The sequence below is a fragment of the Phaenicophaeus curvirostris genome, chromosome 6 (assembly GCF_032191515.1).
Source record: "Phaenicophaeus curvirostris isolate KB17595 chromosome 6, BPBGC_Pcur_1.0, whole genome shotgun sequence".
Taxonomy (NCBI): domain Eukaryota; kingdom Metazoa; phylum Chordata; class Aves; order Cuculiformes; family Cuculidae; genus Phaenicophaeus; species Phaenicophaeus curvirostris.
The window spans coordinates 26,031,788-26,059,607 of NC_091397.1; positions in this window are offsets into that span (position 1 = coordinate 26,031,788).

The following is a 27,820-nucleotide window of genomic DNA, read 5'->3' on the forward strand; positions in this document are numbered from 1 at the left end:
AAGGTAAGAGGTGACTTCAACAGAATATAAATTTTTAAAAGAGATTTCCTAAAAATCAGAAGTTCCCCTGCCTACTTTTGTTCTGCATACTTCACTGCCAATATAAAGGGCAAAAAAACCCATAAAGGTCAGTCAGTATGCTAGGGAAGTATAAGTGAACTTTTGTTCTACCCATTTCTGTGGCTTAACAAATTACAAGTGCTAAAACAAAGAACAGGAACCGTTATAAGTATTACAGTGCATTCCAGGACATCGTTTTCATAAACTTTTTGACTCAGACTAATAGAAAGACTAAGCAAACAGCCTATACGTCCTATTGGAACAATGTGGCCTTTGAATTAAGATAACACAAAGAGGTGATTTTTGTCAATATACATGACATAGAGGTTTTTTCTTTCCAGGCCACATTCATGAGTCTGAAAATCCACCATTTCTCCACTTAGTTCAATAGAATGAGTTTCATCTACATCAGTGGGTTTTGGCTCTATATTTCTTGCAGATATGATTCCTTTATTGTGAGTTTGTACTTTTCAATATTCACATTTCCTCTGCCTTTTCTTCCCATAGAGCCTTCTGCTTTTGAAATCATACATGCCATCATTTCTGTGGCTCTACTATGAAGCCCTCTTGATAGATCCTAATAACATGTTTGATTTTTTCATACCACATCACACTTATGACTGTTGATTACCTTGTGATAAACTCATGTATCTCGATCTTATTCTGCTTGCTCTTTCCAACTAGTAGGCTTCTTCCACTTTCAACAAAATGTTTTATACTTAAATTTATGGCATTGCATTTAACATTGTTACATTTCATTTAATTTCTATAATTTTTACCTTCTGGATCATGATGGTTTTGCGGAAGGATACTTTAACATTCATCCGTATTCCCTGCATCTTCCACCTTGTGTCATCAGCAGTTTTCTTCCTGCATTTCTAGTGGGGTCAGGGTCACTAATGAAAACAGTAAAAGTGCTGGGTCACTATAGGATTCTGTATCACAAGGGTGCTGTAGATGAGCTCTTTATTTTTCACCAGTGTTGATTTTTCTCCTGCCCTGCTGTCAGCTTTAATTCCTTGAGAAATGCTGACAGCTACTTCCTCTAGTCCATCAGCTGCACTTTTTTTTTTTGTGAGCAGAACTGGCCAGAAGGTGTCAGTGTCTTGGTCGGTGTGCTTTAACAGAACTAGATATCACAGAGACAAAACAGAGTCTGACTTGGCTCTCCCAAGTTCTGCATTTTTTATTCAAGTGAAAGAAGGCGTGTTTGTTCCTAGCATACCTGCTTATTTGCCATCCCTTACTCTTGATGCTAAGCCTTTTTACTTTCTGGCAGTCACAAGCACTAGTTTCATATAAAGACTGACCTTTACTTCATTACTGACAATAAGCCTGCTCTGAATGTGTATTTGCTTAGCTCACAGATACCTACAGGGACTTCATAAAAAATAGACTGTGGATCTGGAAATTGCACTGAAAGAAATGAAAAGTCTTATTCAAGGTGTTTTGATTTCACTTGCCAATGTCCAGGGGGAGGAATCCCTCTCGTCTCTTCTTTTTCAAAGGCACTTCTTGAGTTTGTACATGAGAAGGTCATAAAAGCTGATTAACTCAGCTTGAAGACTCTAAAATATTCAGGGAAAAAAGTAAGACTGGGCGGGAAACTTAACAAAGTACTTCAAAATGAAAAATGCAATTATATTTTGAAACACATCAGTTTTGACAAAATTAATTTCTTGTTGGAAAAAAAGAAAAACTACTCTTGAAATCTTCTGGATTTTGCCATTATGGGAAGTAATATCTTAATCTTTTCACTTTGAAATAACTTCTAATTTTTTAAAAAAACCATATACATTATAAAATATTGATTACTCACTTTGCTTGTTTTACAGCTTAACACTATTTAGGAAGAACTGATCTATGACAGTCAGATTTCACTAACTGATTTTGTTAATCTATAGGTAGATACCAAATCTTTTTTCTTGTGTAGAGGAGGAACTGATAAAATAGTCTTTTTTTTTTCTCTGTTCAGCCCAGTGAATCCCTTTTGCTCATCATTCCATGAAAAAGCAATTTCCTGAGTTATTTCTGAGGCCTGGACAGCAAGGCTGGCTCAGGCAGTCACTTGAGCCTGGGACTGAAGGTAGTTCTGGTTAGTACTGAGCTTTAGAGCCTGTGGTCTCCCACTGGCTTGTCATTTGCAACCCAAGGAACCAGTCCTTCAGGTCTCCAATCATAACTGTATCCATAAGCACTCCTAACCTGGTTCCAGACACTGTCTTTCTTGAAGGGTGGTAATATAGATAGAAAGGTCAGAAATTATCACGAAACTGAAGAGGGTTTAGCATGCACCTTTCCCTCTTGTAGTGCAGTCCAGGCCTTGTTACTGAATAATGATTGAGAAAAGCATATATACAGCTTCATCTACTCTTTAGTATGAAGCTTCAGAGCTCTGGGTGGAAAGCGGAAAGTCACCGCCTGATGTCACCATGAACAGTAGAAATTGTGTACAGTCACACCTGGAGGAATTAAATTTTAAAAAATGACATGCTGCAGCCTTCTATGCAGCCAGCAGAAAATAGGCTGTTAGCAGAAAGAACACGTTGGAGATGATAAAGTCAGTCAAAAGTAAAAGCGGTTTAAATGGAATTGAAGTGTGGGGGCACCAGAGTATCAGCATTCATAAAAGGCAAACACTTCTTTCTGCACTGGTGCTGTCATAGGGAGACACTTGATGAGAATTCAGTGTCATGATGCATTCAGTGCTAGTCTGGTTTGCCACCATGCTAGGAACATGCATCATTTTGCTTACTCTCAATTTAAACACATATTTTGTCTTAGTTATGTTTAAGCGGTTGATGTTATTTAACAGAGAGGTTAAGATCTGGAATACAATCCGTTTTATGTAATAAGAAAGGGAAATCTGGAACTTGCAGTATTATATGTTTGTTTTCATTTTCCTTGAGGTCAAAACCTAAATCTAAAAATATACTTTCATTGAAGCACAGTTTTGAAGTGAGGCATAAACTCCTTTTTGGATTTCTATAGCCTACAGTATGTAGGATGTCAGATTAGATAACAATAGAAAAGGTCCCTTTTGAGCTGTAGGAGTCTTAAAATTGTCAGAATTGCTCTACAGTGCCACCTAATGACACAGACAGATTCACATGAGATCCATTTTCAAGATGCATAGCATGCTGGTCTTCAATACACAGCAATCGATATTTTATGGATTCTACAAATATCCTTTTAAGTAAAATAGTAGTCAGACACACAAGCAAAAATTGTACAAAAGGAAATGTTAGGTATCTCTTACATGCATCCTAAACAAGCTGTTAGCATTTTACCTTCCTGTTGCATATATGAAAGTCCATATAAGTTCCCTGGCAGCAAGGAAAAATGAAAATCCTCTTTAAGACATAGATCATATTTTAGCATATGGAAAGGAAAGCAAGTAATAAAATACTAGCAAGAACACTCTGTCTGCAAGGGTTAGGGAAGAGGCAGAATAGATCTTTTATAACGTTTCTGTGAGATGCAGAAATGAGCTGTATTCAGAGACAGGTGCTTTCCATTAAAAACCTGTCAGCCTTGGGTATTTCCCATGTTAACCTTCCTGGGAAAAGTGTAATGATGCCTAAGCAATTACTTTCAGGCCATGAGTAATTTTAAGATGTTTATGTTTAGTGTGGTACACCATCAGCTATCAGTACTGTCATCACCTAAGGAAAATCAATGACGAAAATGTTTCTGAGTTGACTCAGTTGTTTGCCTGTGTTCCTCTGAATTCTATAGATTTCTTGACCACAAGAGAATATTTCTATCACCAAAGTGGTCTTCCTGCATAGTGTACAATGTGCTGGAATCTGTGCTGAACTGTGACTGAAGCCTTTAGAAAAATATCTAGAGGCAGATTCATGCTTTCTGTGATGTTCAGCTGCTTGAAACTGTTTCTGCTCACAAAGACCATGTCTGAGGAGCAGCTGCTGTGACTGGTCTTGCGTTGGCTGGCTCCTGTCGCGACACTATTCTATTGTATTTTTCATTTTTTGATTTGTGTGTGCACCTTGACATGACTTCCTTGCCTGGTCAGGGCTGTGGGCCAGTGCTCTTGCTGGACTCAAGGCGGGCCGATTCTCTGGTATGCGACAACCATGTTGGAGACCCCTGTACTAGCTTCCATGAAATGTGTATCTGTGTGATGCAGAAAAGCATCCATCAGAGCCATCAGCAGCTGCCTTGAGGTCAGAACTGCCATATTATTGTGTGGCTCTCTATCAGGGCCACTTCCAGAGCAGCTTATTCAATAGTAGTTGGTCTAGTTCCAGCATGACCTTGAGGTTTCAACTCATTCAGACAATGATGTAATTGCACCAGTGTTTTGCTGGTGCAATTAGACACCACCTTCAAAACCTCTGAGACCGCAATATTCACTGCCAGCTAGTCATCTGATTAAATGGAATTGTTAAACAATCAAGTTACAATCATTCAGATGTTAATAAGTTGGTAAATCAGAGCTTAAACGTGTTTGTCATAACCAAACGCTGTCAAACCAGTTTTTTTCTTTCCAGGATAAGGTAAGGCTTAGCAGAAAAGGTGGCAATAACAGATATACATTTGTAGCAGAGAAGAAGTGCTGGAGATGCAGTAAAGGGGTCCACCTTGAACAGTTATAAACCAAATCCATAGACACCAAGTTGTAGCCAAATATGATGTCAAGCTAGAAGACTCTCCAATCTGACTCCACAAAGGTCCAAACTGGAGTCACAACTGGTTGACACTTTCATCAGCAACTTGGATAATAGAATGCAGAGTATGATTTATAAAGATTCTAGCTGACACTAAGCCTGGGAAGGGCTTGGGGAAGTAGCTCAAAATCCACAATGAGACATGGCTCAAAAGCAGGTAGATGAAATTCAATAAATATATGAAGTACTGTACAGAGAAACAAAGTGCTAATAAAACTCAGCAGACATTTGTCAGACATCAAAGATGTCAGAGATGTCAGAGATGTCAGAGATGTCACAATCATCACAGAGGTCACAGACATAAATGATGTCACAGACGTCACAGATGTCACAAATGTCACAGACGTCACAGACGTCAGAGATATCACTGATGTCACAATCATCACAGACATCACAGATTTCAGAAATGTCAAAGATGTCACAGACGTCACAAATGTCACTTATGTTACAATCGTCACACACATCACATACGTCACATATGTCACAGATATCACACAGTCACACACATTACAAATGTCACTGATGTCACAGTCATCACAGACTTCACAGATGTTACTGGTGTCACAGACGTCACAGACATCACAAATGCCACTGATGTCACAATCGTCACAGATGTCAGAGATGTGACAGATGTCACTGATGTCACAATCATCACAGATGTTTGAGATGTGACAGTCGTCACAGAAATCACAAATGTCAGACATGTCACAGATTTCACAGATGTCACAGATGTCACAAATGTCACTGATGTCACAATCATCACAATCGTCACAGTTGTCTCAGATGTCACAGATGTCACAGACGTCAGAGATGTAACAGATGTCACTGATGTCACAATTGTCACAGACATTACAGTTGTCACTGATGTCACAATCATCACAGATGTCACAGATGTCATGTAGGTCACAGACATCACAGATGCCACAGATATCCCAGACGTCGCAGACGACAAAGATGTCAGTGATGTCAAAATCATCACAGACATCACAGATGTCACAAATGTCACTGATGTCACAACCATCACAGACATAAAAAATGTCACTGATGTCACAATCGTCAAAGACATCACAGATGTTGGAGAGGTCACAGATTTCAGAAATGTCACAGACATCACAAATGTCACCGCTGTCACAATTGTCACAGATGTCAGAGATGTGACAGATGTCACTGATGTCACAATAGTCACAGACATCACAGATGTCACAGACGTGATATGTCACAGACATCACAGATTTCACTGATGTCACTGATGTCACAGTCATCACAGAAATCACAGATATCAGACATATCACAGATTTCACAGATGTCACATATGCCACAAATGTCACCGATGTCACAATCATCACAATCGTCACAGTCGTCTCAGACATCACAGATGTCACAGATGTCACAGATATCACAGACGTCACAGACATCACAGACGTCACAAATGCCACTGATGTCACAATCATCTCAGATGTCACAGACATCACCGATGGCTCAGATGCCACATATGTCACAGACATCACAGATTTCACTGATGTCACAATCATCACAGACATCACAGATGTCACAGACTTCACAGATGTCACAAATGTCACTGATGTCACAATTGTCACAGACGTCACAGATGTCAGATATCACAGACATCACATATGTCACAGACATCACAGACAACAAAGATGTTAGTGATGTCAAAATTGTCACAGACATCACAGATGTCAGAAATGTCACAGATGTCACAGACATTGCAGAAGTCACAAATGTCACTGATGTAACAATTGTCACAGACGTCACGGTCTTCACAAATGTCACAGACGTCACAAATGTCACTGGTGTCACAATCGTCACAGGCATAACAGATGTTAGATGTCACAAATGTCACAGATGTCACAGATGTCACTGATGTCTGTTATATCTGTGACATCTGTTACATCTCTCACATTGTGATGTCTGTGACAATTGTGACATTCTCAGCTGGCTACACAGACTGGCTAAGTGCTGACCAGTGTTAAAAGAGGCTTGAATTATTGGACACACGTGTGTACAGTCTTTGATATCCCTCCAGATGAAGGAAGGGACAGTAAAATGCACATTCTCTGCAAAGAATGATTTCATAGCCTGCATTTAGATATCTTTCCAATAATTTGTTGGTTGAGTTTTGACAGAATATGTGCGAGAATCTAAGTAAAACATCTCATTGGATATTTTTCTTTTTTTTTCTGTAGTTGGAATGACAATTATTATTCACTTTATCAACCTGATAATAGCTTCAAAGAAAAAAAAAATAAGCCAAGGAATTTTTTAAAGAATTATTTACAATCCTTTTTACAGTGATTCTATTGCCATCTCTTCATTTCAAGCTCTCATGAAAGATGTTTAATGCCAATATTTGTTACTCAAGAGATTTGATCATTAGTAAATTCAAAGTTACTTTCTTTTTAGTCACTTCTTATGATGGTGAAGAAGCAGAACTTGTTACTCCTTGTATGTAAACAGGAGCGTTTCCCAAGTGCCAAGCATTTCCATAGACACAGTACCTACTGGGAGCATTAGGATTACACAAGCTGTTTAAGTAGAATCAGAGTTTTCAGGGCCTGAATTAATTTCACCTTCTTTAGGAGCCCACTATGTGGGTATTTCTGGCTGAACTCAATGATATGAGGCTTTCATTCATCTGACCTGATTTGGATATGCTCTCTAGAATAAAGAGTACTGTTCACTTGACTCCAATGAGACCGGTTTGGTCGGTTTTGGCTTTAAAGAGATTCCAAGGTAGAGATTAAGGCTAAGTGGAGATTAATCTTACCCAGGCAGACCTGGATTATCTGTGAAAGAATCAGAACTCAAATGGAATATTCAGGATTAACTTGCAGAATATTTTGATATAAACAGAACAAGTTTTTTAATGAAAATTATTTAGAAACATTAAATACGGTTTCTACACATAAAGTTATAAGCCAACACAAAGAGGTCTCTTTAAAGACACTATGAAGAAGGGCACTGCATAATTTTGGTAACCACTATATAAATTGACAATTTCATGCATGCTGTGCTTTCTAGACTTGCTAGGAAACACGAGTCTTTATTGGAGTAACATGTAAAATATAACTCTAGTGCAATTTCCAAATCTTAACACTTGATACAGTTCAATCACAGAGGTATTTGAAGTACTAACACTGCATGGAATGATTAAGTTTAGCATAAGAGATCATTATAGGTGAAAGATCTGGTTTTTGCCAAGCATTTCCCTCCTCTACAGCGAGTGATCTTTCCTAGGTCACCATTGAGATAATGGTGACTGTTCTGAAAATGGTTCCCAATAGTCTCAGGCATTTGGTCAAATGTACTGATGACCTGTTTGGATGAAAGTGAATGGAAGGAATAAGTAGCTGGGAATAATAAGATAAATAGATAGAACTTAATAAGATAAATACATAGAACTCAATATGGTGGAATGGACAAGAGTTCTGCACTGAGATAATTATGTTGTTCGTATAACTAGCCCTCTCCTAAATCCGGTGGGTCTCTTCCAACCTGGTTATTCTATGATTCTATGATTCTAAGTTGCCTCCACATTGTAATTGATGACTCGCCAATGCATTGACAAAAAAATGAGTCTTTTTAATGTTTATCCTAGCCGATATGTTTTGAGTCATCACCTTGATTTATTAACACTCAAAGTTTAAAAACCCCTTAGTATTACATGGAAAATATGATTGCTCCCAAAGTTTCAATGTTCACTGGACAGAGAGTGATAGGAAATAAATATTTAATTTGATTTCACAGAAACTTTTAAACCACAGTAGGTTTTTATGACGTCTAGGATTCAGTGATCCTCTTAAGGAAACCCATCATATTTTATATTAACCAGTTCCCATTTTTGTGTTAAATTGTTACCTATTATGTTTGTTTTCATTTTCAAGTAGCCAAATTCCTCTGGTGCTGTAAGCTGCATAATAGCTTTGTTGATTAACTAAAAGCTGGTGTAGGTGTTCTCTGATGTTTTGGCTCACCTTCCCCTCATTATGTGCTTGCTTTTCAGTAGATAATTCCTATAAGACCTTTTTATCCTCTCATTCCTCCTTTTTCTTTGAACAGCAACCAGTCATCATGAAGATTGACACTATTTCATAAAGTTGTCAGTGGTTATTAATTTGTAGCGTATTTATAAGACAAGTGGAAAGGCCAGATAAGCTTCATTTTCTTTGACATATTGTGGGTTTATTTTACTGGCATATAAATATTGCTAATTGCCATTTTAAATTGTTCAAGCTTTTTCATTCCTCTGTAATTACCATTTTAAAAAATAGCTGCTATATAAGATGCAATAAAAGATTATTGGAACACTTCTTGGTGCATTAGAGGACCTAAATGTAAGGACAGAGAAGTCTAGAGGAGCTGTGTCATTTCATACATTAAAAGGGGCAAGAGCAATTTCTTTTAGGAACTTTTCTGCAAGATCATTCTGAAAGAAATAAAACTCTCACCCTTCATATAGGCAAACTGTTTTTTTCTATCAAACCGTCAAACATCATTACTACAAATACAATGCCATAGAGTGCCATCTAATTAAGCCAAATAATTCCACTAAATTGTTGTCATTTTGAAAATTGCGTTGCTGCAGCACAACTTCCTAATTCAAGTTAAATCACTTTAATTAATGGATTTCATTTTGGAAACATTCACTCAAAGTGAGTACTGAATCCTTTGAGATATATGCTGATTTACTTCATGAACTTTGATTATTCAGAGCTCATTGAGTCCAAACTTTAGTTATTTGTAATTTCCTTTTCTATGTTCTGGAAGCAATGGAAATGTTCACTGTAATTGCAGTGGGCTCAGAAGAGAAGAATAAAAGGATAAGATGAAGCTACCTTTGTTCTGGAAATGGGACTGGCTTCTCAGCTGAATTCTTGCCTGTAAATATTTGATGCAGGACCAGCTATTTTCCCACTCCCTTCTGCAGTCTGATCAACATCAGTACCATCACCATGAAATAAATGAACTGAAACAAGTTGCAAAGAGATATTTTTAATGGGAAAGCAAGAGTTTTAAAATAATGACAATAACATCACCAGTGAAACATACTTATGAATCAGCCTCCAAGAAGCAAAAATAATTAAAACAGTTTTCCTTGCAGTCCTGCCATTTGTGTTTTCTTTGTGTAAAGACAGGATGCAACATCAAGGCTCAAATGTTTCTGCAATATTTTCATCTTGACCAGGAAGGTATAAAAAATTCATTACGTGTTCAGAAATGTAGGAAAGTCATTAGCTAAAAAAAAAAATAAAATGTACACATCTTCACACATACTAAATGGATCTGGACACTGCGGTCTTTGTGAAGTTCAAAAAGAGTAAAAAACAACAATAGAGTTTCTCTGACTACAAAGGGGACAATGAGTGTAGCCACCATTAAATCATTTTGTTTGCACAGTCTGAGACTGGGGGAAGTCACCAGAAAGACTGTTTCTATTGCTTTTCTAACACAAACAGAAACATGGAAGATCTCTCAAGAAGCATATTTCCTGGAAATTTTCTCTCAACATAGAGGAAAGAATGCAGTCTGATGAATCAATTATTTTTGAACTGTGAATTTTCAGTCTTTTTTAGTCCAACTTTATAAATCTATTTCATTCCCTAATTTCTTTCTAATTTCAGATTGGCGAACAGGTTGTTGATTTGCATGTTTAAAGTTTATTCTACACACAGCATAGTGCTTAGTGTGCGCATACATAAAATGGTGCCTTACCACAGCAACACATGGTCATGGCTATCCTTGCAGAACTTTAGCATTATCATAAGAGCCACTTGCGTTACATAGTTTAAATTACAGCAGACAAGCCAGTTTCCTAGCTTTCCTATCACTGACCAGAAGCCAGCATCCATCTTGTGATGTATAGTAGCTGCTATGTTCACAGGGATGTCATGATTTTTCTGCATGTTCAGACACTGTCTTGTTCTCACCCTCAGAACAGGAGGTTGTGGTCATCTAAATGGAGCAAACCCCCAGAAGTAATGCATCTCACCACTAACAACCGTGTAAACAGCATGCAGAAGAAAGAGGTGAAAGCTTCACTGAAATAAACCTCACTCAGACACCACACTGCAAAACAAAGACTATAGGAAAAAGACACTGGTAGAGTTTGAATCTGTCCATGTAACTCATCTAGCTTTAAAACCCATTGCCTAAAATTAAAATGCTACCAGTCTTAAGTATAAAAGAAATTGATGCCTCTATTATCCCTGTCTGAATGAAACTTGCTCCCTGTCTAGAAAAAAACAAGTAGATTTAAGCCTAATAGATTGTTTTCCCAGTTTATGACTTGCCTTTTGGCTAACTGAGCTCAGGCAGTTTTAGAGAGGTAGGAACCATTAGACCAAAGACCTGAATGAAGTCTGAAAAAGTGCAATTGAGTGTAAAACTGCAGCAAGTGGATATGTTAGAAATCAAGTGGCTTCTGTACTGTGCAAAGCACAACAAATATTGACAATGTTCCCTGGTACTTATTGCCGTCTAGTGAAAGAACTGACCAACACCACAGGGTTTCCATTTGTTGGGTTGCAAAGTAAATTCACAGAACCACAGAATCACTAAATTGGAAAAGACCCACAGGATTGTCAGGAATGTAGAACTATGCACAAGCGGAGTTATTTCCAATGTATTGTGAGCACCACATCTCAAAAACTTTCTTAGAGCAGGTATTATTCTCATGCCTCTGCAGCTTCAAAATACTTTAGTGTCTGCCTTTTGGGCAAAACCCTTTTCTGGTTCAATATTTTACTATGAGCTTGATGAGAAATCCTGATTCACATAGTTGTAATAAAAATAAATCCTTGATTTAGTAGAAAATTCAAGTCTTGTCTTCTCCAGAACACTATCCATCTGTGTTAAAACTCACAGTGTGTGATATTTCTGAATTTCAATGTTTGATCTTCAAGTTTTTATGATATTTAGCCATCAATAAATTTCATCCAAAAAGACTGAAACGGTGAGAAAAGTTAACACAGAGAAGTAATAATAAGAAACCTAGCTAGAGAGGCCGATAGTAAAAACCCCACCCTAACTTTTGTATAAATTATAATTGTGCCTTGAATTAATCTGTTAGTAACAAACTAAAAAATAAAGACAGTGGATAGATGTAGACATGCATTTTTAATAAACCAGTCAGAAAGGCTTCTTCCATTAGAGTGAAATTGTAGTTACATTTTACATAGTTGTAACCTCGGGTGTTTCCATGGCATTTCTCCCATTCCTGTCTGCTGCTTCCCAAATTCCAGGAATTATAAAATTCTTACAGAAGTGCATATTTAATGTCTCTGTCCGAGGCACCAACCAGATTCTTTTCTCCATATCTCAGTGGAAGAATAAGAAAGGTTTAACTACATTTCCAGTTACTGCATCAAGCAAAAAGAAATAATAATTTAGTCCTTTTGTTCTGTCTAGTCAGTATAAATTCCAGGCAAAAATCTTATACAAATGTTCAGAGCACAAAAGTTCTGGAACTAATAGAAACTTGAAAGCATAGTGAGGACTTGGATGCATCTTCATATCTCTTTTCTTTCCACAAGTGAGCAATACTTTGGTATCTCCACATAAGATGAAAAACAATTCCTTCAACATCACAGGTCATCTTTCAACATCACAGGTCAGTCATTTCTGAGTTAGGCAAGACTCTATTAGCTTTCTGCAATGTTTTCATATAGTATGGGAAGGATTTAAACTTCATGAGTGTTTCAACATGTTTAAAGGCATTATGTTTTGAGACAAGAAAATAAAAGCCATTTCATATGCATATCCTGAGCTAAAACTACTTCAAAAGCAGCTCCCAGCCCCTTCTGCAGAAGAGTCCTAAAGACAAGCCCAAACATACCCCAGTTTTAATAAGGGCAACCACCAAATGTGATTCAGACAGATGGAGTTAGGACAAGCTGGAGTGAAATGGTGATGATAATTATATGGAGCAGTCCCCTCTTGCCAGCTGCCTACCAAGGTCTGGAATTATCAAGCAACTGAAGTGAGATACCCATTTCTTTTGCCCTAGGCTCAAGTTGTTATTACCTATGTCAATATTAAAGCAAATATCCTTCTATGGTGATGACTATTACTTTTCACTGACAGATAAAGACAACCCAGTGTGATTAGTCCCCTAATCTAAATAATAATTTTCCAGAAGCAGGTAGGATTAGTTGTGGCAAAAATGTCTCCTTCCCCTCCACCCCAGGTATTTGTTAGGATTTTGTTAGGAGATTTAAGCTAAAAAATGAAGAGCGCTCACAAAACTTTCTGAACATAAAAGACAACACAGAAAGAAGCTCAAAGTTTTTTCTGGTAAAACCTGAATACAGGCAATTAAGTTCAGAATCTTTAGCAAAATGAGAGTGGAAGTGGTTTGGAAAGCAGGTTATTTACTCAGTTTCTAAGGTCTGAGAGGCTAGATGAGACTGAGTCTCCAAGAGAGGAATAGAAAACAGGAAACGGCTGCAGGAAATAATTCAAACAATCGCTTTGATTTTTGCTGCAAGAGTTTGCAAGTTTTCACATGAGAAAGAATTGGTTTATGCTGAAGCCAAAAAGAAAACTGGTGGTGGTGCCTCAGAATTATTTTTTTCTAAGTTCCTCTCAGACTGCATTTTGATTTAGGCCTTATGGACCTCCAAAACTGTTGACGGCAGGTGTCAGTGGAAGGGCCTAACCCTTCTAAAATAAATCCAAAGGAAATATGTGCATAATCTCTCTGCAAGGTGAAGCAATTGATCTCTAGACAAATTCATTTAAAACAAAGGCAGGTTTTAATGGTGGGTATCATCCACATTCATTACAGCAGCATTTCAAAAGAAAAAGCTGGAAAAACTGCCAGCTGCCATGGAAGAACTGTAAATAACAGCAAGTTCAGGAGCCGTATTAATGAGAAATAAAGGGCTACTGTTGACTGTTTAATTACCAAAAAGCAATATTGCCTTTCTGAACTTACTGGCCATATGGCAGGTTGTGTACAAAATAATAGACGCTACGTTAAAAGCACGATAAATCACCACACCACTCTTGTTTTGAGGAATGCTGCAAAAACTACCAAGCAGATCAATAACACCAACAGGAAATAACTCTATTTCTTTACCTATGCATATCAACACCTATTTAAATATACTGCTTTAGCATGTGTACAACTATTCATGATGATTGTTTAAGCCTCGTTTTGGAGTCACTTGATTTTCCTGAAACTAAAGTAATAGCATGGTAAATGAGGCTGAATGTATTGTCGCAAATAGACATCAGAGGACAAAACTCTATGCTACATTCTATTTGCCTGTTTATAACTGCTCACGTAAAGAAAATAACATGATGCACCTTGACCCCCTCTTTCTTTCTACATCCTAGTGGCAAACTAGAATATTACTAAATTTATTCCATTCACTCAAACTACATAGTTAGCATTTACTCATCTTAAATTGCAATATGTTTATGCTTATAAATATCTAAAAGGCAGATGTCAAGAGGATGCGGCCAGACTCTTCTCAACAAATGCTCAGCAACAGGACAAACTGGAACACAGGAAGTTCCACCTTAACATGAGGAAAAGCTTTTCTCTTGTGAGAGCGACAGAGCACTGGAATAGGCTGCGCAGAGAAGTTGTGGAATCTCCTTCTCTAGAGATATTCAAAACTCTTCTGGACACATTCCTGTGCAGCCTGCACCAAGTGAACCTGTTTTCGAAGTGGGGGTGGACTAGATGATCTCCAGAGGTCCCTTCCAACCCCTACCATTCTTTCATTCTGTTAGTTTGTAATATTTTAGTAGACGATATCTTGCTTTAATCAATTTCATAATACAGGCTTTGTGACTTTATCTGTCACTCTTGATTATAAAAACATAGGGTTTTGAAACTGTTGCTGTTAGCAGGAGATATCTCAGGAAGGATTAACAACATTAGAACAGCCCACTTCTTTCCAAGCAGTATTGAAATGGAGAAGGGGCTGACAAAGGCTGACAAGATTCTTCTCAGAATGTCCTGAATCTGAAGAAATAATATCAGAAAAGAAACTGGCTGTCATTGTTGTATTCTTGAAAACACAAAGTTCTCAAAATAACATTTCACGAACTTCCTATGCACCAATGCTTTCTATACGTTTAAGTCCATTTTATTAGTCAGTAATTAATGCTTAGATAGTAAATGCTTTAATAATGAAAAAATCCAAGAAGAATGGTTGCATCTTTTATTCAAAGTAAAAAAGCAGTATGAATCATAAAAATGACCTCTTGAGGTCTATAATCCAACCTCCCACTTGAAGTGAGAGTGTTGAAAACTGTATTAAGTCATTTGCGGCTTTCTATACTTTTTGCTATTAGTAAGGTTTGTTCTGTCCCCTTAATTTTTTTTACAGTAGCCTAGCAGAAAATGTTGTTATAGCAAAGAACAGATCAGCTAAAGTTCTGCAAGATACAACAGACAGGAACTGCATGGGAATAGATGTGTCCAGTCTGTCAAGTGCCTCAAACACATGTACAGCTTATACCAAAGATGCAGATTTATTGATATTCCAGTGTAAAAGATACAAATATAGTGTTTTGATTTGTAATGCATCATCATTAATTATTGTCTGTCTTTCAGTGATGTAGGTCAAGATTAAACACATTATAAAATCAATATCATTAAATGTAGACTTATGCAGAGTATATCTGATAGTATTATTTTTTTACCACATACTCCAAGATCTTCTGACCAAACTTTTCAGGTCTGAAATGGAGAGTACCAGCATTTGCTAAATGACCAGTTGCTTATATCCTTATGGCTAAGTGAAGCTGAAAACACTGGCCACAGTATTCAAAGCAGTTGTTTTTCCTTGTTTTTATGTAATCATGCCTGAGCTATTTTTTCCTGAAAGGGCTTTCTGGTTCTGCCATGAACACATTCAAAGTTAGATCATACACCTGTGGCCTGTTCTTCAGCATGGACATGTGTCTTCACATCCTGGCGTCTTATGTCAAGGTAAGAGCTCTTGCCTCATCCACTTGTGTTTGAAAATTCACATGTAAAGTCATATTTTTTTCCCAAACAGCGTATCTTAGCATTCCTGCTGTATCCCTGCGGCTTAGTCTGTATTTAAAATGAAGACTGAGTCACCATTAATTAAAATGGAGGATGTTTTGCTGTTTCGAGTGACAAAGTTGGTGAAGGGACTGGAGAACAAGTCTTACGAGTAATGGCTGAAGGAACTGGAGTTGTTTAGCTAGAGAAGTCTGAGGGGAGACCTTATTGCTCTCTACAACTACCCAAAAGGAGGTTGTGGAGAGGAGGGAGCTGGCCTCTTCTCCCAAGCGACAGGGGACAGGGCAAGAGGGAATGGTCTCAAGCTCTGCCAGGGGAGGTTCAGGCTGGACATCAGAAAAAAATTTTTCACAGAAAGGGTCATTGGACACCGGCAGAGGCTGCCCAGGGAGGTGGTTGAGTCACCTTCCCTGGAGGTGTTTAAGGCACAGGTGGATGAGGCACTGAGGGGCGTGGTTTAGTGATTGATAGGAATGGTTGGACTCTGTGATTCTGTGGGTCTTTTCCAACCTAGTGATTCTATGCGAAGTCACAATGTACCAACCAAATCATACTGAATCCTACTTTTACTATATAAGATGATGTTAAAAGGGAACAGCAGCTTCCCTAACCTCAGTGAACTCACGCTTGTGTACTCCAAAAACCAAAATACTTGAACAAATCACTAAGGCTGGTTGGGTTTTGTTTGTTTGTTTGTTTTTTATTTATTTCGAATGCAGAGATGTATAGTCATTACCCTAGTCATTATAGTCATTTTGTTTACCAACAAAATAGATTAAATAGCTAAAATGCAAAAAAGTAAAATGAAGGATGGCACAACCGTGAGATAAAATCTTCCTGGCTCTAATATAAAGAGAACTGTTGGCTTTGCAGGGTGTATTAAATCAATTTTATATAATTGAAGGAAACATTTTTACGTAAGTAAATCAGATGAAACTAATATGATCTCCTTCGTCATCATAAAGAAAAGAGGTGATTCTCACAATAGTACAGTATTAACCCCTTCCAAGAATAGTTTGTTTTTCTGCTGACTTCTATTAGACACTAAGTGCCAAGTATTGCTTCAGTTCTATAACATTTTAGAGGATCTGACATCTTCATAGTAATTTTATCTCCCTCTGTCAAATTAATAATATTTCCAAGAGAGTCTAGGCTATAGAGTGGTATTTACAATCGAAGAGTCAAAAGTCAAACATTAATTATTAGTCATGAATATTTAATATAAATTTTTAATAATTGAATTCATTAAGGTGTGTGGATGGAAGACATTTTACTGATTGAAGGTCACAATTTAACTATTGCCTTTTTTTTGAGATCCAGATGGTCAACTGGCACAAATCTATCCTGTATTCTGTAGCTGCCTTGGGTCAGAAGGAGGAAGATCAGATTAGTACATGTGCCCACTGCTTACCAAAGATTTGACTTGAGGTTTTTTACAGCTGTAAATCAAAACCACCAACTATTTAGCAATGCTATTTCCAGAGGTACCTCTGAGTTTATGGTTCTGAAGACTGACATTGCCTGAATATGCTTATGCTGGAAGAACTAATGAAGAAGTATGCAAATAGTGGATGAGCTTTGACTAAAACATTAAAAATAAGAAAAGTAAAATTTTAATCAGTGTTCTCATGGCATGGTAACAAACAATATTTTTTGTGTGAACTGTAAAGCAGTTGTTAAAAATTCTTTAAACTTAAATGCTTTCTCAATTCTTCTACAGTTAGAAACTGAATTAATGTACTATGGTCCATCTGAACTTTTAAAATATCATTATTCTTTTTTTTCAATGTGTGAAAAAGCAGAATGTCCAAAAAAATAAAAGGGATTTTGGTTTTGGTTTTTTTGGTTGTTTTTTTCCCTTTGCAAAGGGGAACAGTTTCAGTCAGGAAACAGTTATTAAAAGATTTTATTAGATGAAATAAAGTTTCTTTCAAGTCCTTGGATTTTTCTCTGTAAATAAAAGACTTTATAGGTCCATTGCTGTGCAAATACTTCATGGGGTTTGTGTTAATTAATTATCTCAGAAATATTTAGCAGACATATCTCTGCTTTGTGGGATACCTTGTAATTCTGAAAGATTACCCTTTATACCTAGTGATACCAACAATGATTTGAAGTGCAGGTTAGAGAAAACACTGAACAATAACAACATACTGTGTGACTGCATAGTCAAGGCTGTAACAAGCAACTTGAAGGAGACAATTTTCCCATCTGTATAGGACAGATGAGATCACGTCTAGAGTGTTGTGTCCAATTTTGTGTTCCCCAATACAAGAGAGACATGGATATTTTTTAGTAAGTCCATGGGAAAGCCACCAAGATTATTAGCTGGAGCATATGACATGGGAGAAGAGGCTGAGAGAACTAGTTTCATTCAGTCTTAGAAGGAGAAGCCTGCTAGAAGATCTTCTGATGTCCTCAACTACCTACTGGGATATGACAGAGAAGCTGAAGCCAGACTTCTCTGGCAAGCACCCAGCAGGAAGATAAGGGGCAACAGACACCAGTGTTTTGTGCGCCACTGTCACTGGGCTTTGTGCTCAAGCTCAGATATGAAAAGCCTCGAAAGTGAAAGTCTAAGGACTTTTCATAAAGGCTGATACACAACAATGCAGAGTTGACCTGTGAGGGCCAGGTAGGAAATCTGCATTGTCTGACCTTACTTAGTCTTTAGGTCTCAGGAATTGCAAAGTGGGTAGTAGAAGATTTTTTTTTTCTTTTTTAGCACTCTGGATTTCCTCTTTTCCTAGTTTCTGTCATGCCAGGGAATTCTAACCATTTAGAATCAGTGGATGGCTATTAACCCTCCAAATTTTCTCACTAACATCTATGAACCCTTTTCAGCCCTTTTGACAGAAGTCACTGCAATGTACTGATGATTTCACAATCCATCGTTTACCTTCACTACAGTCTACCAGCAAACCATGAACAAGAATATGCAAATCTCTTCCTACGCAGTATTTAGGTTCTACTCAATCCCAGTTTGTCAAATTGATTGAATACTCAGAAGAAAAAATCCACACCTATTTATTCAAACCCATATGCAAATTTGCTCTTGTACTTAGAACTCTTTGTTCTCATTTTTGAAAGCATTCATACGCATGGATATCTATTTGCATAAATGTTTCCCAAAGGGGTCATGAATATTCATGTATGTATATGCTGCTGTCTTGGAAGTTCTTGAGAGGTTGGGGGAGGCAGAAAATTATTCAGCCTGAGACAAAATAATGCTCTGGTAATGACTCAAAAGGCTCTGGTAATGACTCAAAAACTTACTGGCTACAAACACCCAAAATGGTGGTAAGAGCTTGTTTGAAAAGCTGAAACTTCTCGTTCACATTTTTTGTTAGCTTCACACAAGTAAAGCTTATTTGTAATTATAATCAAAGATAACAGCTCAGTTTAGGCAATAAACTCCCACTTATGACAATTTTGTTATTAACAGGAAGGAGAAGTGCTGAATACTCACAGCAGGTTTGAAGCTTGCCTTCCTCACCTGTAACTTTCAGCATGGTTGCCCCAGGAGCTAAAAGAATACCCCTGCAACCAGTTAGCAGTCTAGGGCCTGTTCACATGGTCAGGCATGCACGGCTATGGGGCATGAACAAGTCTTGGGCTGGAAACCACATGGCCATATACATTTCAGACTGTGTCTGTGTCTTCAAGAGCATCTGAAAGATGCAACACAGTAGATAATTACAATCATGTGTAAGCATGCCCTGCTAGCTTTGAGATCTGGTCCTTAAGTACCTGGGCAGGCAAGCAGAGCATGAACATGACCATCTAAAGCAGATAGTCTCAACCTCCTGTGTCTGTAATACAATTGTTTTTACAGCTGAGGTTAATTTATTACTGAGATTATAGTATTCTACTGGAAATGGTGAGGTTGAACTGGACAAAGAAGTACCAAATGTGCATATAAGAAATATATGATAAATTAAAGTGAGGAAACGGCTTGTTGCTGTATATTGCTGCCGCTGCTCTCTGTGTTCTGACTTTTTCATTTCATTGTCCTGGATAAAATTAAGCCTGAAACATTCATTTCTACTCCCATTAAGCTGGCAGCAAATATGCCATTAAGTACAGAGCTGGATAAAAATCCTTAATGGAGAGAATTTTCTATAGGAAAAATGTCATTCAGATGAAATCGGTTTGCCATTAAAAAGCCCTTAGTAAGTCAGTTACTTCCAATCTCCTGTTTCTTGTACTAACACTTGCCTTCTGCAGTTTACCCAAGAAGGTTTTCTGTCAGAACAGCTTAGCAAAAACTTCCCTCAGACAGATAAGATTCTAATATGTATCTATAATATATGCTACCATATGAGTGTCATCATTAACTTGGATATTAATGCTTTTTCACTGTAACTCCATGTCTTCAATTAACCTTGCTTCCAAACTGTGTTTTAAAGCAATATATGGTTTCAAACTAGATTAAGGTGCCTCCATCTCTTTGTCCTCTTCTTAAAAACAGCTACTACATTTGTTCTTTACAAGGTATGTGCTATTGCTCTGACCTGGTAGATTTCTTTGAAGTCTTTGCTGTCAAAGCTATGTTTTTAATGTAGTCTTCCAAATTCTGGACTGGAGTTCATCCTGTCACCCTGGCACAGAGGATTCCAGGACTTGCTTTTCCATTCTGTAAGGCCTTGTTCCCTTTCTTACTCCCAGCCTGCATCCCATCCTTTGCTCTCCTGACTACTGAAACTGAGCCAAAGCATTCACTTACTCTGGGTCCATATTTAGGCTACTGTTTACTATACCATCCTGTGTGCAGAGAATTCCCCCTTTCTATGACTTCTTTTTAATCCACATTACTAAAGAATCTCTTGCTACTTGTTCTAATTCCATTCACAAATCTAGTATAGCCTGATGTTTGGCAGCTTTCCCTTTATCCACGTACTTATATGACTGTCATCTTTCTCACTTAATAGCTTAAATTCGTACCACCAAACATTGACTTAGTAACTGAAAATTATATCTGTAGGCTATAATGTTCAGGATGTATCTGGAACTTACCATTGTTAGTACTACGTTTTTCTCAAAATTGTGTCGGAAGTTTAGAGCTTCCCATCACGAAATAGTTTGCAGTAGCAGCTATCTTTCTATATAGCACTATAGCTGGATCTATCTGTGCTAAGAACCAGACACCTCTTAAGTTCCCAGGAGATCCTTTCTGTTTCCTAAACTTATTTTTGAAGATAGAAAGAAAATTGTTTTATCTATATAATTCTAAATATGGTCTATCATAGAAGTAATATACAATGTTAATCTACCTTTTCCTTTATTTTTTTAAGTTTTCTCTCTGTAATGGCTATTGCTTTAATTATTCTTCTTCCATGTATCTTTTACCTTTTACAATATCCATTTTCTTGTTCTTCAATCCTCCAGCTCTTATTTATGTTCTTCAAATTTATGTATGAACACTTTCACTGCTGTTTATTGTAAAAATGGGATCAGATATCATCTGCTTTTCATATTCTTCTTGTCCTAGTTTAAAGCTCATTAAGTCAGTTTTGCCAGCTTTAAGTTCAGAAGAATATTCTTCCTAATCAGGTGGAGTCAACCCATGGAGCTCTTCTTGTGAAAGCCTCTGCATGTGTGAATATGCACAGATCTCTTACAGCACTAATTCGCGAGCTGAGTGTCTGTAAGTGTATTTGTGCCAAAATGCATAATTACCCTTGATCAACTCAAGTGGGTATCTGGTGGCTACTGTAATTTGTCCTGATGCGTGTAACATTGGTTCACAATATTTTAGTCTTTTAGATTTTGAATAATGGTACACCATAACTATAGTATACAGATTTCGCATGAGGGTGTACTGTTACTATTGACAGATTGTAAGAATAGTTATAGTATTGGCAACAAAGCTGATAAAGCCCTTATATCCCCTCCACTTTGTTGGAATAACTGCAGTTCTTCACACACAATGTTCCTTTGTGCCATCCCAGCGTTTCCCTTAACTGTCTCTTCTGTTCCTCTGCTTCTTCCCCAGTTCCCTTGATTCTTTAGTCTACAGCATCTTCTGATGTCCTGGCTCCTTTTCTGTTCTCTGGCTGCCTTTTCTAGCCTGCTGGCAGTCCAAGAGCCAGTACAGTCTTCAGAGAGTCTGGAAGCACCTTTGTACTCTTTGTATGTAGCAACTGACTATGGGTTAGCGCCCAGCAGAAGAGATAAGAGTGAGTTCCTCTTTCTGGTCCTTCAGAGAGGGCACAAATAAATTCATCTTTACAAACCTACTAATTCCAGTGAAACTTTTCAGATGTCATTGAAATTTCACTTATCTGACAACTGTGGACTCAGACAGATGGGAAGTTCATATGATTGTACAAGCTTCAGTTCCTTAGGAAACCAGATTAAAAATAATAGAAGTCAGAAAAAAACTCAAAGAATGGAGAGTACACACAAGAACAAATTTGAAAATAAATGTTGAGGTTTTATAACTTTCATTTTTTTTCCCCCTGATATTTACGTTCTTTTTTTCCCCTCAAAATGTAAAAGGACTCATGGAGAGACAACTCTGGGTTTAGTCCAGTTCCAGGTTCAAGCATGGTCTCCTATGTTCCTTTGGCACTACCAGGCAGAATCTGGGATAATGGCAAAGAGAGAGACAGGGTAGGAGTCACCTGTTTATACAAAAGGAGGCACCTATACATGTTTAAAATGCTCCCACCTGATGAGCAGCGGCTGTCCCCAAAGACACCCTTTAAGTCCTCTGTCATACCTGCCATGCCTGTGCTCATGTCTCAGATTCCCAGGCATGTCTCAAAGTAAAAGGTAGTCACTTGCACTCAGGTAGGAGTGAAATATCACATTCCTGTAATGTAACCATAATAATTTTCCCTTTCTCTACATCTTCTCAGAAACTCTACTCAGGCTCCAAATGGGAGGGAATATTAAGCTGTCACTGAATGAGCTGAATTTTCATGGGGTCACCTGAGTACTCAAATACTACTGAATGAAGAACTGTGTAACTGTAATTAAGTGATATTAATTCAGGTGACATTCTGGTTAGCTTTTTTGTTAAAAATAGCATTGACATTATTTCTACATGTGACACAGGTGCAGCCTGGTCATTTCTATAAGCGGTAGCAATGGGGACAGGAAAAGTCGAAATATTTGCTCTTTTTTTTTTACACAGAGAAGGGTGTTGGCAATTTGATCACTCTTCTGTATCTGTTTCTGCTTCCTATGATTTAAATATCTCCCGTCACAATACTTGAAACTGGTCTCTTTATACTGCTTTTCCACAGAGAAATTGAAACCACATGTATTATAGTCAATGGAGAATTTTACGTAGTTACAGTGCACAGCAAAAGTACTGTTATTTGTTAATTCATGTCAAATCTCTTGAACTGGTTTAGAAGACAGCAGACTTGTATCTTGAGCTTGTAATAAGCCAGATGCTTAGAGGTCAGTATCTCATTGAAATACAGATGCTATCTTCCAAACAATAGCCTTTTGGACATCCATGGGGAGGTGAGGAAAGAAAGAATAACTAGGTGTCTATAATAATAAGATGATTCAAACATTCCTCCTGCGTCTTCTCTCTAATTCCATTCTGCAGCCCTGGTATTTGTAGAAGATTTTTATTTCCTTCCATGACAGATAATGTTCCTGTATTCTACACAAAGACCAGTATTGTCTCCGATATTTTAATTTGGTTTGGTATTTGACTCAGTCAATGTTAGAGCACAGCAGAAAGCAACCAAGCTGATGTAACATGTATTCAACACAACAAACTAAACTTCACTCTAAGGAAAATCTCCTGATTTTTCTTACCTTTTTCTAGTGATACTAAAATTAATATCCAGCACCATTAAATATTTTCTGAACAGGTAACTGTCTATTTTTTTTGAGAAGTGTGTAGTATAAAAACCAATTAAACAAAGAGAGCTAAATTTCACTTGTCACTGAAAGTTATACTCCTAAATTTTCCACGCATCACAAATTTTGCTCCTATTAAAAACAAATAGGTTTCTGATTAGAAATGTCAGTAAGGGAGATTTAAACATGTTGGAAACTAACTGTGCTCACACTCATGATTTTAGCACCCTGACAGAAAAAGGATACATTTCAGGGTTTGGCACAGCAGAGATTTTTTGTCACTGGGACATAGCACAAGTCCTCTCTTCACTCCTTTTGGTATACTTTTAGGGATGTTATGTGACTGTTTTCATCATTATGAGATCACTTTCCATTACTGTCTTTAAAAACAAAAAATGATCCTGATGCATACCACTAGTTCCTAAGGCATGTCACTACTTTCCAGAGTTAACAGATCCCTAAGAAAAGGAGGAACTCGGAGTTCTTTCAAGTACTCTGTTTGCACACTGGCAAAGAGAAGGCTGAATCAGTTTATCTTTGATTAAATTTGGAAAGCTTTAGTTTTTAAATACATTTGAGCTAATAATTGCCAAAGAACTACTGAATATGTGGAATGCAAGTTATCCCTCTACAGTTACAGGGGTGCTAAGTGTCGTTATATGAACTTTCCCTAAATTCTCATCAGGAAAATGTAAAACCTACTTGCATGTAAACATTTTCTCTAGGGAGCTTTGTAAACTTTGAGGCTTATTAATCATTGGTAAATGGGGTGAAAAGGGAAAAAGGATACAAGAGCCTTTCTTGAGTTAGCTGTTCTTGGCTTGCCCCTGCTCATGAGCTGAGCCTTAAACTGAAAAAAAAGAAGGAAAATAAGTACAAAAATTTCATTTTGCTTCTTCCCACACGCAAGCTCTGAAGGCAGGATTTCTGACAAAATAGCCTATGAGTTAGTTTGTTCCTGAACATATATTGATCATAGCAGATAGTCTGTTATAAGGTTTCATCCTTGGATACAAGAGCCATCGTATTTTAGAACATTTGGCTACATAGTCCCTTCTACTTCTTGGGGCATTTTCTTCTTCCTTATTTTCTCCTTGACTGACTTGGAGAAACACAACTGAGTATTTATCTTAATTCATCCAAAGTCATTCTTCCCCTCTTCCAACGTGATGAAAGAGAACCCACTTTCTCTTTCTGAGCACATTTATCTTACTTTTTAGCTGTGGTCCTGTGGGTTTTAGGAGAGAAGAAAGAGATTACCAAGAGGGGCTGTAGGCAATGTTGGCATATCATCATTTAGTTTATAAATAAAATTGGTTAACAACAACTTTATTTCCTTCCTTTTTTTTATATAAAATGCAGAAGGGTACTTTTCTCATTCCTCTGCATTTTACAAAGCACCAATGAAATTTCTCAATAGCTTTAAGGACTCCAGAAGTCTGGGAATACCTGAGAAGGAGAGAAAATAACTCTGTAAGATTTAGCCAGGTGGAAGTGTGTTCTGGAACTGTGCATCTGAGATGCGTGTGGCTTTCCGTAGCCCATAAACTGAATGCAGCACTTACTAGGATTGAAAGAGAACTAAACACAAGGGCCTGAGCATCCTCTGCCACTGAGATTTAGAAGAACAGAGCAACATGGGGTTATAATGCCAATATTAAACCCTTATATAACAATTTGCTTTCACACATCCTAATATGTTTGACAAATGAGGTTTGTAGAAGTATCCCATTTTTATACAGCAGAAGTGAGATGCTGAGTTAGCAGGCGCTGGAACAGCATGAAGGTTTCCTGACTCCTAGCATTTTGATCTCAGCTTGTGATTGAGGGCTTAGAAAACACAGATAAAGCAAAGAGAAGCTGCTAAAATTGCCCATATTTACTGTAGATGAGCAGAATTTATGAACCTATCAGAGAGGAAAAGCCTATGATGATCCTTGGGGGTGTGCTTACAGCTACAGCTTATTTATCTAAGGCTATGAAGGCTCTCCACATGCATCTATGCTTGTCCCTTTAAGTGTACACATCAGGGTTCTGCATGGGCTGATGGATCCCTGGGGCTTCCCTGGAATGGGAGCACAGGGCATCACACCAGTCCCAGCTGAGGAGTAGAGAGGCAGGAAAGCAGCCAGGGCTGCCACAGCCCTGGGCATCGGGCACATCCGTGTGGGACCAATAGGTGGGCAGGGCAGGGCACCCCCTGCACCCTGGGGATGGCACAGCCAATCAACCCTGCAGCTGTTGCCCGTAGATAGAAACTCCACCTACCTTGTAAATATGTTACAAAACTATGAATTAAGACTGGTAAAAATACAGCTCAGGCACTACTTCTATAGTTATCCCACATTAGGTCATAACAAAACAGCAAAAGAGTAGTGACAGCAAAGCCTGCATGTAGGATCAGAGATCATAGAATCATAGACTAGTTTGGGTTGGAAGGGACCTTAAAGGTCATCCAGCTCCAACCCTGCTGCCAGGGGAAGGAACACATCTCACTAGATCAGGCTGCCCAAGGCCACATCCAACATGGATGGGGGAACACCTCCAGGGTTGCAGAATCCACAGCTTCCCTGGGCAACCTGTTGCAGTGCCTCATCATTCTCACAGTGAAGAATGTCTAGTCTAAATCTGCCCTTCTCCAGTTTATAACCATTCCATCTAGTCCTATAACTACACGCCTTTGTAAACAGTCCCTCCCTAGGTTTCTTGTAGTCCCTTCAGGTACTGGAAGGTCATTATAAGGTCTCCTCACAGCTTTCTCTTCTCCAGGCTGAACAACTCCACCTCTCTCAGCCTGTCCGCATAGCAGAGGTGATCCAGCCCTCTTGTCATCCTTGGAGCCCTCCTCTGGACCCATTCCAACAGCTCCATATCCTTATGTTGAGGATTCCAGAACTGGACACAATACTCCAGATGAGGTCTCCCAAGAGAGGAATCAAGCGGCAGAATCACCTCTCTCAAACTGCTGGCCACACTTTTTTTGATGCCGCACAGGATACTGTGAGCACACATTGCCAGGTTGTATCAAGCTTCTCATCAATGAGCACCCCAAGTCCTTCTCAGCAGGGCTGCTCTCAATTCTGTATTGAAACCTCAGGTTGCCTGGACCCAGGTGTAGGACCTTACACTTGGCCTGTTGAACTTTATGTGGTGTCAGAAGAGATGTTGAGCAAGAGATGGTCACGAGTGTTGTTAGGCTTCTCTAGCAGGAGTACAGAACATTTAATATCCAGCAAGCCATGGGCCTGAGAAGAATAAACATTGCTGGCAAAAACAAGAAGGCATGAAAACAATAACAGAGGAGCTTATTCCTCCACAAGGAGGTTGGAATGAGAAAAAACATGCCATGGAAATTTTTATGAGGGTCTTGTGGGAACGGTGTCGACATTTTTAGTAAGATATAAATATGAGCTTGTAACAATAAACTAAGTCTTAGCCTGAAAGAAAAGCTGAGTCCATGCATGTTAATACACCATGATGAGGTTCTCACAGGCCCCCTTTTCCAGCTTGTTCAGGTCCCTCTGGATGACATCCCATCCTTCCAGTGGGGGTGCCAAACATATATGGTTAATGCAGAGAAGAGTTTCCTCACAGAAATATTTGGTTAAGTATTTGCAGTATTTCATGGCCCTTGCAGTAGGGAGCAGTATAAAATACAGCATAGAATTGTGTGAATTTTCACTGAACACAGTTAAAAAATAACTAAATTACTTGTCTTAGAGATTCCTCCTGTGCCTTGGGGAGAGTGTAGACAGTTGTACACAAATGATGTGGGGATCTCTGTGCTTGGTGGAAGACTGATATTTATACTTTCAGCAGCTTTAAAACATTATGCTCAGGGGTTAGAAGCATGTAGATATCCAATGAAATGTGTTCCTGCATCAGTACAGATTAATAGCCAAAGCCCAGTCAGTGCCTGAAAGGAGAAAGCTCACACAAAGGCCAGGCAATTATTCACATTTCCTGTACAAGTTTCATCCTGATTTTTTTTCCAGGATCCTACAAAACTTCTGTTGGTGTTATCATTGTGAGGGACAGGATTTATGTCCATGTACACACAGTAGGAAGGAACAGACTGTTTTCTTCCTATCCTACAATCCTGCCAAGGCACCTAAGGAGCATGGTAAATAAAAAACTAGTAGAAGAAAGACTGGTTCCTTGTTTTGGCTCTGAGGTACCCTGCCATCTCCTTCTGTTTCCTGAGAGCATGTCT